The 13,854-nt window shown below is 39.9% G+C and overlaps 1 protein-coding gene across 3 annotated transcripts in view; it reads right to left on the bottom strand.

The window, feature by feature from the left end:
- enah (ENAH actin regulator) overlaps window positions 1–13,854 on the bottom strand; it is a 158,408-nt gene that overhangs the window by 121,375 nt on the left and 23,179 nt on the right. The window lies entirely within an intron of this gene.

Below are 13,854 nucleotides of genomic sequence, written 5' to 3'. Positions count from 1 at the left end.
TCAATGACATACTGTGAGATAGCGAAGCTGCAGGCAATAAGCAGTTATCATGAGTTTGCATGGTGATAAAGCTGACAGGTTATCACTGCAACTGAAGAATTCTGCTGATTTCTGCTTTCCCCTATTTGCATGTAGAAATGTATTCTTTGCCCTTCCATCTCAAAACCAGGATCAGACAGCTAAGAAAAAAAAAAACAGGCGCTCCTGATGTGCTCCTCACCCTTTGGACACACCATAGGCTTATGTTTTAGTCACATGTCCAGTTTGCTGCTAACTTGCTTCATGTCTGTTTTGAAAGGAGAGCAACTTGTAAAAAGGTATTGTTGAAAATGTTCCTACTCTGCCCCCTTTGCATCTATGTTATGGAGATTCAGTGGAATTCCACTCACACAGAAGTTGATTTGAGAGCATTTTAGTTATTCTTATTTGGGACTAATATAGTGATCATCACATTTGCCGTAAAGCATGTACAAAGCATTGCAAAAGCGTTCAAACATCTTAAACCTTTTTTACATCGTCATACTACAACTAGTTTATAGAATAATGGCAAAAAGAAAACCTTTGTTGAAAGAAATAGTGCCTGTAGTTTTCTTCAAGTTATGTAGGGGACACAGCAAACATGAGAAAAAAGGTGCTCTGGTCAAAAAAGGCCAAAATATAGCTTTTTGGCCGACGTCCCAAAACAATTTTTTATTTGGGTTAAACTGATGGAAGCTTAATTTACTGTCTTATCTTAAACAAGGCTTAACAGATCGATCACCGAAAGGAAAATCAGCATTGAAGCCTATAACGTATATAAAAAACACACTGGTCTAAAAAGAGGGGGATTTCAGTTCTTGTTAAATTAATTTCACGTAAATGTGCTTTTACCAACATTAGCTAAGACATAATTTAAATTCTTAGCTCCTACTTATCAGTGACTACTGTGTCATTGCTAGTTAAAAACAAAAACATTCCCAAAGCCAAACCCCAAATTATTGTAAAATGACACAGCATGATGCAGTATCATCTTCCAGCTTTTTCTAAACAGGGATTTGATCATGACCTACATGTTTTTGACTGGGATAAGCTTTATCTTATTCCAGATGTGAAAATGCATGGGAATTCTTTCATAAATGTTTCATAAAAATCATTGATAAATTCACCACTCAAACAAACAATCTTTTTGGAAGACTATTAAATTGCTTGGTGGAAATAATATTGGCTCAGAGCCTCTGACATTGATCTATAAAGACGATGGGAAAATGGACAAGCTTGAAATGCTTACTTGTATAAATAGCATGAAAGCATTAAATCCAGCTCCTGGTATGATTCTAATGTTCTCTCTGATAACAAGACATCCACTAGTTTTCTTCACAGTGATGTTTTCAAGGCTTCTTTCAGTTTTAGTCCAATTTTAGTTTCATAGGTACATAAAGCTCTCAAATATTTGGACATAATAAAATCTGCTGGTCCAGACTTGGGACCACACATTTGTTAAATAGGCAGCTGATTTTATTGCACCATCTTTCTAACCCTTATCTTGATATGTAAGACATTCCTTGCCTTTGGAAATCTGCTTTTGTTTTCCCATTATTTAAAAATGGCGATCTTGCTAATCTAAACAATTACAGGTCTATATTAACACTGCTTATTCTGTAAAAATATTTATGTTTCATGTAAGTGAGCAATTAAAAGAGATTCTGACTACTCCTGATAATTTAGGTAATATTTAGTTTGGTTTTAGTTTTAAAAGTGACCTCTAGGGTTGGGCATCGAGAATCGAAAGGAACCGGGAATATTGTTTTGATTCTCCAAGATTTGTTCAAATTTTTTAATGTTGATTCCTAGTTTCAATACCCAGTCCGCCAACAAGAAGAAGCTTACCCTAGCCCCACACTGCAGTCAGAATCAGGTAAGGAAAACTATAAAATACATTTTATACAAACACGTTACACTCAACCTAAGACGGTGGGTCAACTCAAATGCAAATACCCAGCTAACATTAGCTCATGTATTTTTTCATAGACAAACAACCTACAATTGCCAATGTTAGCCAGGCAGTTAACCAGACTCCACCATGTGCTACAACCTTCCTTTACATAGCCAATGGTGTTCCCCAGGGATCTGTCTTGGGAACACTTTTATTAATTTTGTATATTAAGGGGTGTCAAAATTAGCAACGGGTACCGAATTCGGTACTATTATAGGTACCGACCGAATTCCGTCGGTAGCATCCACTACCGATTCATGTAAAATCAAAGAAGGACCATGTTTTGGTACCTAAACACATCATTGTGACACTGAAGGAGGGAAAGAGTGGGCAAGCATGGCTGATAGAAAGCATTCAAAAGTATGGTTCCACTTTTCAAAATGCAATGCAGATTACTCTCGCTGCAATATTTGTGATGCAATGTGCAAGGCCAGCAGCGGCAATACTTCTAATCTGAGGAAGCACCTGCAGCATTTCCCCTACCACTATTTAAGAGGGGTGCCCCGCCCTGCCAACCAGACCACCCGCCCCCCCAAAAGGACATCATGTAGTAATAGTATGTTTTAACGGTAAAATGTCATTTCAATAGATCACGTCGTGAAGGATTTCTCTCCCTGCGTCGTCGCTACTCTACTTTCTATGGCCAAACTTGACAAAAGCTGGTCGAAAACACACTGCTCATACTCTGTGTTACCATCGCTGACGCTGACACACTGAGTTAGGTGTGCTCGCACACAGGTGAACACAAGCTCCTGACGGCAGACAGAAAAACATGCCGCTAAAACTTAGAAAGCAGGCAAGGATATTTGCGGTTTTAAAAAGCCCCAAATTTAGTTTTGAGGGCAGCACTTCCTCTCCTACGAGCAGCAGCAGGGCTAACTCTCCTACTCCTGGTACATATAGCAAAGGTAGAAGTACACAAAATAGCCCAAGTGTTTTAAGCCCTGCCCCTGACACATGGCTAAAGTCCAATCACCACAGAATAAAAGTTTTTGACCTGGCTTGGTGAAATTATCCCCCTGGATCAATAAGACTGATCTTGGTAATTAAATACACACCTTAAAAAGGCTGCAGTCAGAGGAAACCATGGGCCCAGCCATTTATATATTCTTCTGATTGTGTCTGTATATATATATATATATATATATATATATATATATATATATATATATATACACACACTGACCTGGTTAAGCACAAGATTTTTGTCAAGGCTGAAGAGAATTATCGTCAGCCTCAGATCTACGGCTACAACTAACTGCTTTCGTTAGCGACTCGTCGTCTGCAGCCAGCAACATGGCTGGGTTTCAATTTGTGCATTATTAAGAAAACACACTGCGTAGTCAGTTAAACGTTTTAATGTTGAAGAAATGTTTGAAACAACGGAGATGTTACAATACAAAATGGATGTTGTTTTGAAACATTCATTAGAGTTTATATATTGAGAAATAAATATGTTAATTTGAAAATTTGTAAGATTTTATTATTAAACGAATTAACATTTATTACCACATAAACACACACAAAAGTACCGAAACTGGTACCGTTGAGTACCGGTATCGATTCCCAGGTACCAAGTATCGTACCGTATTGGTTCAAATGTGAAAAGGTTTAAATCCCTAGTCAAAACGACGCTTTACCAGCTCCAACAATCCTTAAATATTATTCAGCAAACGTTTAAGTTTAAATACATTTTTAATGGTACAAAAAAAAAAAAAGTTATGTTGTTTACCACTATTCGTAGTTTGGAAATGAGTTAGTGTCTGAATAAAGATACCTAGAAATTTTAATTGATTCTCTCTCCTTAAAGTTGCACATCAAGTAACTGGTTTAAAACAACTAAAGTTAAAACTCAGATTTTTCTTGAGGCAAATAAAATATTTTTGTCAGCAACTTTTATGTCCTCGCTTGATTTTGGAAATGTAGTTAATATGAAAGCCTCCTTACAGTGTTTAAATGCACTTGACACAGTCGGAGGTTTAAGCTTCCTCATCAACTCATCATTGTATGTTGCATGAGTGATTGACTGATATGTCAATGTGAAGTTCAAACACTGGCATATCCTCATTTATAAAGTTATTCTTTGTCTTTCTACATTATCTGTAAAAATGCAGGAGCCTGCTATATTTGCAACATCTTTTCCTAATGACAGTGCTAAGGGTTAGGAAACAAAAAACAGGATTCAACTACTCCACTCCACATGCAAGGAATAAGCTCTAAAATCAGCTTCACTTAAAAGGAACTCATTTTATTGAGTGAGTTTAAACAGATATTAAGCATTTCCAATGGTCAAAAATATGAATGAGACTGTTTAGATTTATTTGGTTGTATTGTTGAATCTGTCATTGGACTAATATTAGCTATGATTATAGTGTAGTGACCTTTGATGGTCTATAATGTATTACATTTTTTATGTGTGTTTTGTACTTCAGTGCTGTCTTCAGCTTGATGAGTCTTTCCTTGTTTAAAACAAAAGCATTGTCACATGTTAGAACTTCAGAACTCTGCTCAAGCACGCAAAGTACAAACAATAAGTTTCAGTATGGTAATGAAGGAAATAACAATCCATCCATACATCTCCCTGTGCTAACAACGTAGGTTTTATTCCCCAGCAGCATCATTTTCCAGAAAGGATGGGCTTTTTCACCATCCTTCTAAAAAGGTGGTTAGAAATGTGTTTTTGAAAAACTTATCTAGGGCTGCGTATTATTAGATTTTAGAATATTAGAAAATCTATTGATGATGATAGTATTGGTGACTATTGTGGTGATATCAGTTGCGAAATATGCCTATTTTCTTCTTTCCTCTCTTTCGCATTTGTGTCATTCGATCACTCTGTGACCTTTAGCATTTTGGGAAATGTCATTGTGTCTGGTGTGAGGATCCACAGCTATGGGACCAACTGGCTAAATATTACATTAGCATAAAAAATGCAAGTTCATAACTCTTTGAATATATTGGCTAACAATTATTGCACTCCAAACAGTCCTTTGCAAGATGAATATTGCACACAGTGATATTGTGCTAATGATATATTTGGAATATACTGGTCAGGCCCTATATTTATCCCTGTTCTATTTCTTCATTTTGATTCTTCCTGTTCATTTGTTTTGTGGGGGTAAAATGCTGGGAGAGGACCTTTAACAAGGGCAACATAGTTCTTAAATGTCAATTGTGCTTGACACAAGTAAAATAATTAGAATATTGTTAGAAATTTTCTTGGCCCAAAGTGATGCATTATGTAATAATATCTTTGTAATATTGCCCAACCCTACATTTAGATATATTTTTATAATATACATTGCTCAAAAAAGTAGAGGGAACACTTAAACAACACAATATAACTCCAAGTAAATCAAACTTCTGTGAAATCAAACTGTCCACTTAGGAAGCAACACTGATTGACAATCAATTTCACATGTTGTACAAATGAAATAGACAACAGGAGGAAAACTTTGGCGATTAGCAAGACACACTCAATAAAGGAGTGGTTCTGCAGGTGGGGACCACAGACCACTTCTCAGTACCTATGCTTTCTGGCTGATGTTTTGGTCACTTTTGAGATCCTCAGACCCCTTGTGAGACCATATGCTGGTGTGGTTGGCCCTGGGTTCCTCCTAATGCAGGACAATGCTAGACCTCATGTGGCTGGAGAGTGTCAGCAGTTCCTGCAAGATGAAGACATTGAAGCTATGGACTGGCCCGCCCGTTCCCCAGACCTGAATCCAATTAAGCACATCTGGGACATCATGTCTCGCTCCTTCCACCAACGTCACGTTGCACCACAGACTGTCCAGGAGTTGGCGGATGCTTTAGTCCAGGTCTGGGAGGAGATCCCTCAGGAGACCATCTACCGTCTCATCAGGAGCATGTCCAGGCGTTGTAGGGAGGTCATACAGACACGTGGAGGTCACACACAATACTGAGCCTCATTTTGACTTGTTTTAAGGACATTACATCAAAGTTGGATCAGCCTGTAGTGTGTTTTTTCACTTTAATTTTGTGTGTGACTCCAAATCCAGGCATCCATTGGTTAATAAATTTGATTTCCATTGATGATTTTTGTGTGTGACTTTGTTGTTAGCACATTCAACTTTGTACAGAACAAAGTATTCAATGAGAATATTTCATTCAATCAGATCTAGGATGTGTTATTTGAGTGTTCCCTTTATTTTTTTGAGCAGTGTATATAAAGCTGGTAGGAGAACATCTTGGCTTGTTACTCACCCCTTTAATCCAAGTCTGAAATGCTTTCTTGCCATTTTAATGTGATGTGAGAAAAGGCAAACATGGCAAAGGAGATGAATGAGCCATGGTGTAACATGTCAGAGACCCCAAGAGGGGTAGTTAAAGAGTTGAGTTTGCAACACGGTGTATCCTCCCAGTAGAATGTGCTTGGAAAATCTCCAAAACAGAAGTGGCCAGGAGGCATCCCGATCAGATGCCCAAACTACCTGAACAGACAACCTTTCAATGTGGAAAAGTAGCGGCTCTACTTCCAGCTCCCTTTGGGTGATGCAGCTCCTCACTCCATCTCCATAGCTGAGCCCGGCCACTCTATAAAGGAAGCTCAGCCACTTGTTTACACAATCTTATTCTGTGGGTTATGATCCACATCTCAAGACAATAGGTAAGTGTCAGAACATAGACGGTAACTGAACAGCTTTGCTTTTAGGCTTAGCTCTTTCTTCCCCACAACAAACCAGAGCAGCACCCGCATTACCGCAGAGAATGCCCCAATCTGTCTGTCCATCTCCAGTTACATCCTACCATCCTTTATGAACAAGACACCAAGATACTTAAACCACTCGAGGCAAAGACTGACCCCCAACCCAAGCGGCAGCAGTCAACATTTTTCCAGACAAGAACCATGGCCTCAGACTTTGAACCAAATCATCTTGGTTGCTTCACACTCTGTGGCAAACTACTCCAGGAAAAACTGAAGACCATGGTTTAAAGAAGATAACAGAACCACGTTATCTGCAAAAGGCTAAGATAAGACACTGAGGTTTCCCAAACCAGACACCCAACTCTTCCCGACTATGCCTCGAGATGGCATCAATGAACATCACAAACAGGAGCAGTTACCAGCCCTGGCGAAGTCCAACCCACACTAGAAACAGGCAAGACTTTGTGCCAAGTATGTGAACACAGCTCTTATCTTAGGCATTCAAGAATCGGATAGCATTTAAAAGCCTCCCAGATACCCAATACCCGCTATGGAGCTTTTCTGCTACCTTGCATCCTCTGCTACAGTGATGGAATGTCCTTCTTATAAGGCTCTGTGTCCCCAACCAATGTCCTCCATGGAGGATTTATCCAGTAGCCTCCCCTCTCTAAATTAGCTCAGGAATTTTCAAAACACAGTAATCACAAAGACTTGCTCGGATGCAATGTTATGGAGGCTCTAATATATGTATTGTGCCACTCATTAAAACTGGTAATCAAATATTGGGTCAATTGGATGGACTTTCCTTGAGGCAACATTTGATCTACACCATTGCAGTAGTTGTGAGGGAAATGTAGGTTAATCACAAACAATATCATCATTTTTATTAACAATAATATCCCAAAGTTTTCCTAATATTCTGCTGCCCTAGTGAAAATTGAAAAACAAAAAGATGAAGGAAAAACTCAGTGCAATCACATACCACAAAGCAATTGAGCAAGAGGCAAAAGGGTGAAAAGGTGATCCATTCGGTTACACCTCTCAGCATGCGCTTGCCGTACTGTGGTATGTTTGGGTCCAGACGACATGTATGAATCACCAGAAAAGCTATTTACCTTATGAGAAAACTGCAGTTCTTCTGGATTTTTTTTTTTTACATAACTACTGGATGAATCCCTGTTACATCTCCCCCTCCTCTTCAGTCAGCCTCCACAGAAAAGTAACAACAGCCATAACAAATCAAAAATAAGAATTCAACTCTGTGCATCATCTCAGTTACAGCCACCTCTGTCAGAACAAGAGACACCTTTCAGCAAATGTACATCAATTGTTTTGGGCTTTTTATAGAATGGATTAGAGTGAAAAGAACATTACATAAGTACTTTGTTGACAAAATATCTGCTCTTTCGCGGGGTCTATGTTAGGTAATGTCACATACTAAAAGCCAAGCCAGTAATCTTTGCTGTGTGCATCATCAAATACAAAGCCCCTGGTATTTCCTGTGAACACTGCTGTGCCCGGCTCCATTCAGCTGTACACCATGAGACATTACGTAGCCTCGTTACATTAATTAACGCTGAATATTTTTGTCTTCTGTCTGTGCTTTTGTGTCTTACGGCTTTTGTTTGTAAGTTGTTGCTAACAGCAGATTGGTTAAGAGTCACGTCCCCTGAAGGTACTACTGGTTGATCCTATGACATTTTTATTTTACTTGGTAAGATGTGTGATAAAAAACAAGATCAGCAGGAGAAGCAAAAATAATCTTTCCCTCCTCTCACCTGGCTTTGTTTGCTCTGCATGTTCTCAATTAGTCAAAATATTTGTGGAAGACAAGATGGTGACCTCTTTTCTCCTCCACATTATAAAAACCATCCTCTCCCTTTACTGCCTATCCTCCCCTCAACAGACAGTTAAACTGAGCTTTCTCTGAGGATAAGGAGCACTACAGTATGAGCCTTTAGATGGTATAAACAAGAGATGCTTTGAAAAACTGGCCACTGATGGAAATCAGATGATTTTTAGAATGGTTAGTGTTTACTGGTCAGTCAGAAATGTTAAGAAATAGAGGTTTTTGTGATCAGAGACATACATAAATACTACTAGGTAAGACTGAAAATACTATTCCACGTGAACACTGTTACTGAGTGATGTACAATTAAAGTCAGCCATTTTCAGTATCAGCCAGGTGTTTAAAAATGTAAAAGGGCGCAGCATGTGGTGTAGAGGTGGAGTGTGCTTCTCATGTGTGCATCTCCTGATTGCCCAGGCAGCAAAAGGTTAGTCAGACAACAGTATTAATATTCAAACAGTGCTGCTAAGCATAGAACATGTTTAAGTATGTGTGCTCTCCACTTTGCATCAAACAGCAGAGCTGAAATCTCCAGGAGAGACTTTGCATTCATTGAGAGCTGTGGCTTTAAAGCTCACTCAGTGGTGGAGTAGAATACCAATAACTCCCAAGAGACAAGGTGACAAGGTTTCTTCCAGGCTTCAAAAAGCAGACACAAAATTATTAACTCACTCTGTTACATCACAGCCCATGTTTGCAGCGTGAAACAATAGCAATGACCCATCTGTTTGTGTGAGCATGGGAAAGGCGACTGAAAGGAGAGGTGTAAGAACAGAAAAAAAAACTTGGTAATAAATGAAGAGTGAATGAGTGAAATGAGAAGAGGTGGAAGACAGCTGCTAATGCATTTCTACAAGCTAGAAACTGTTTTCACTTGTCAAAGACGTGCTAAAGAGCTGATAATGCTTCTTGCTGCTCTCTGTGGAGCACTAACAGAAACAAAAGAGGCTGGGTTATCACATCGGATGGTTTTCACTGCGTGAAAAGCTGCCTCAGCACAGACTGAGGTTTTGAAGTGACTGAAGGAGGAGATTTTCACAAGGCCATAGAAGACATGATCTAGTGTCAGAAATTAATATGATGTAACAGAACAAGTTACACGCCACAGAGAACAGGAACGACAGCAAGAACAAAAGTAAACAGCTGAAGAGGGAGAAAGGAGAGAAACGCTCAGCAGATACAATGAACAGCTGAAGTAGAATCTGCCTCTTATTTTGAGCTGATTAGAAGAGACTTGGCTCACACAGTGGAGGACGTAGGACACAAACTGCTGCAGGCGTCACAAACATACAAGCTGACTTTGAGGGAGGCCAAAGACATTCGCAAACATGAAAACAGATTTATTCCAGGATTAATTAGCTCAAGTGCCCATTAAATCTTATAATAACCAGATGGTCCCTGTTACAAATGCCTGGTTTTGAATAAGGAACACACCATTTTCTTTACTTGAAAATGGCCATGCTGCACTAATACATTTGGCTGCTATAAATGGGAAGATTTACAGTTTGATGTATGTAAGCGGGTCATCACACTGATAACATTCTTCAGTGTTAAAGTTGTCACTGTGGGAAAAGGAATCAAAGTTGGCCATTTTCAGCATCAGTGAGCTTATGGCTAGACAGTTTATCAAATATATTCAATATGTTATACTTTCCAATGCCTAAAACGATAATATCGTGACTATGGAGTATAAATTTCTATAGCAACAACTGAACAGCTGCATCTATTTCGCTTGAAGTCAAGATCGTCTTGGTGCTTCTCAGCACATCACCACCAGCCTTCCACGCTCACATGGAAAACTGGAGCATACAGACTGTATGCTGGGTGAGGTCAAAAGGAGCATGAGAAGAACATCAGAAATTTGAACAGTGTAACAATGTTTACAGAGTTTTCAGTGTCAGTGATGTTGAACTTGTTCACAAAGACAAAACAGCTCTGGATCAAGGAGTCGTTTAAAAGAACAAGTTAATCTGAACTTTTTGAATGGACTCATTTTAGAAAGGAGGTTTCAGCCATAAAACCTGCTCTGTTTTGTGAAAGTCAGGGTTTGGCTGATAATCTGATAAAATGAGGCAGGAAAGAAGTCAGGAGGCATCAAGGAGCTGTACAAAGCACATTACTGCTGTGCAGCTGGGAAACACTAAGAAGGCTTACACTTTTTAACAAAGAAATTACGGGTTAGATGATCAACCTTATAATCACTTCCCTCTGTTCAGCCGTAAAAGATGGTTTTCTTATTAGCCCATCTTTGACTTCATTTGAAACAGTCACATAACACATATTGCCTTAAATGAAGCTCTCTGTCACATTGCACACAATTGATTTTTAAACTAAGGATGCACAATATATCGGCATTAACAATAAAACCAACTGATGTTAGTCAGCCTTCTCTCACTAATTCAGGAGGGGAGGGGGCGGACATGTAGTATTTGTCATGTGACGGAGATAGTGAAGCAGCGCGGGAATGTTGGGTGTTTAACTGAAGCAAAGAAGCAATGTGGATTTGAAAATCTTGGCAGTCTTTTGGAAGCCTCAGAGGTAAGGTAAGGGTCTAGATTCTCCTGGTAATACACACATGACTGGTGAGGCACAGACTCCTCTGCAGCCGGATGAACAAATAAGTCAACCCCAAACAGAGGCATATATTTCAATTCTGACCTTGAATGAAACATTTAAGTATTTTAAAAGCTTTTAATTATACTTTAAATTTTATACTGTTCAACAACACCATAGCAAGGGAAAAACAAATAAAATAAAAAAAATAAAATCGCTGATTTGTTCATTTCGCTGTCAAACGGGGATCCAGCCTCAGACAGATCATCCAATCATCATGCAGAAGCTGAGCGTCCGGGCCGGCCAAGGCCAGCCCACTGCCCCATAGACGCTGAGCGTCCGATGGGCGGGACAAAGCACTCTGCTTCGCTATTGAACTCACTGTTTAAAGCACTGTGAAGCTGCGGGAATGAATGAGAGGAAAGCCGTTACTAGTAATAAGAAGCTGATTCTGAACAAACGTTGAGCACGTTGTAGCGCATATTTAGTCAATGACATGTACACACAACAGTACATACAGGGGTTGGACAATGAAACTGAAACACCTGGTTTTAGACCACAATAATTTATTAGTATGGTGTAGGGCCTCCTTTTGCGGCCAATACAGCATCAATTCGTCTTGGGAATGACATAAACAAGTCCTGCACAGTGTTCAGAGGGATTTTAAGCCATTCTTCTTGCAGGATAGTGGCCAGGTCACTACGTGATACTGGTGGAGGAAAACATTTCCTGACTCGCTCCTCCAAAACACCCCAAAGTGGCTCAATAATATTTAGATCTGGTGACTGTGCAGGCCATGGGAGATGTTCAACTTCACTTTCATGTTCATCAAACCAATCTTTCACCAGTCTTGCTGTGTGTATTGGTGCATTGTCATCCTGATACACGGCACCGCCTTCAGGATACAATGTTTGAACCATTGGATGCACATGGTCCTCAAGAATGATTCGGTAGTCCTTGGCAGTGAGGCGCCCATCTAGCACAAGTATTGGGCCAAGGGAATACCATGATATGGCAGCCCAAACCATCACTGATCCACCCCCATGCTTCCCTCTGGGCATGCAACAGTCTGGGTGGTACGCTTCTTTGGGGCTTCTCCACACCATAACTCTCCCGGATGTGGGGAAAACAGTAAAGGTGGACTCATCAGAGAACAATACATGTTTCTCATTGTCCACACCCCAAGATTTGTGCTCCTTGCACCATTGAAACCGACATTTGGCATTGGCATGAGTGACCAAAGGTTTGGCTATAGCAGCCCGGCCGTGTATATTGACCCTGTGGAGCTCCCGACGGACAGTTCTGGTGGAAACAGGAGAGTTGAGGTGCACATTTAATTCTGCCGTGATTTGGGCAGCTGTGGTTTTATGTTTTTAGGATACAATCCGGGTTAGCACCAGAACATCCCTTTCAGACAGATTCCTCTTGCGTCCACAGTTAATCCTGTTGGATGTGGTTCGTCCTTCTTGGTGGTATGCTGACATTACCCTGGATACCGTGGCTCTTGATACATCACAAAGACTTGCTGTCTTGGTCACAGATGCGCCAGCAAGACGTGCACCAACAATTTGTCCTCTTTTGAACTCCGGTATGTCACCCATAATGTTGTCTGCATTTCAATATTTTCAGCAAAACTGTGCTCTTACCCTGCTAATTGGACCTTCACACTCTGCTCTTACTGGTGCAATGTGCAATCAATGAAGACTGGCTACCAGGCTGGTCCAATTTAGCCATGAATCTTCCCACACTAAAATGACAGGTGTTTCAGTTTCATGGAAGCAGTTTGCATTTATCAAGTCTTTTAACATCTCCTGGTTCTCCCTCACCTTCCCGTTGTGGATGCTAATGTTCAGTCTGTGCTGTCCATTCAATGCCAAGTCAATCCTTGTACTCCACACGGTTTTCAGGTGGACCACTCCAGTTGAAAAGAGCGGGTTACCTTTCTCCCACTTGTTTGAAGCATATCTTTCAGCTCCAGAGTTGGTCTTCCTCTCTCTAAAACGTCCTGTTTCAACTGAAAATCCTCTTTAGAAACATTTTTTCCAGTTTTGAGAAGTAATCTTCGATTTAATCAAACTAAATTTAAATAGGAGTACGGTTACAGGACTTGTCGGTAAAACCACCCCTGCCCTCTGCATAGCTGAAGAGTACGTAGTGATGTGGTGCCTATGAGGCTCAGCACGGTACTTTTTGCCTTACCCTGTCCATTTTCACTGCGCATTTATGGCCAATTAGACAGATTAAAACATGTAACACATATTCATTAATTATATTAGACTGTTGAATGCCAGCATGTTTAGTACATGTGAAATCCAGCATGTATATTGGCGATATAAAGAGACACCAATCCGCATGTGCCTACTGCCTACTTCAGGCAGTGTGTTTTCTCTCATCATTTCTATTATTTTCCTTCTAATGACTGCCGCACCTGCCTCCCTTGTCTGCACGTCACTGCACAGTGATATTTACAGCTAGTAATGCTAACTGTGATAATTGCTAACAAAAGATGCTAAAAAGGGCTTAAATGTACAGTAAATTCTAAATCCCTTTTTGTTTTAAATTATGAAAATTGTTTTATAGCAATTCCTCTCCCGTGTACACTTTGCAATATCCTTCCCTGCTCCTGACTTTAATAAATATTTTAAAACACTCTAATCGGAGCACCTCTATTTTATTCATACAGAGTAAAATCAATTAAAATGGAGAAGCATCTGCTACATCTGCTGTCTGAATCCATGAATTGTTAGATCCTTTTAAAATGATTTTTGTAGCCTGTAAGGTCGGACTTCATGTAAAACCACATCCTCTCAC

Source organism: Girardinichthys multiradiatus, chromosome 15 (assembly GCF_021462225.1).
Source record: "Girardinichthys multiradiatus isolate DD_20200921_A chromosome 15, DD_fGirMul_XY1, whole genome shotgun sequence".
Lineage (NCBI taxonomy): Eukaryota > Metazoa > Chordata > Actinopteri > Cyprinodontiformes > Goodeidae > Girardinichthys > Girardinichthys multiradiatus.
Note: the sequence above shows the minus strand (reverse complement) of the source record. Positions and strands in the feature narration are given on the sequence as shown.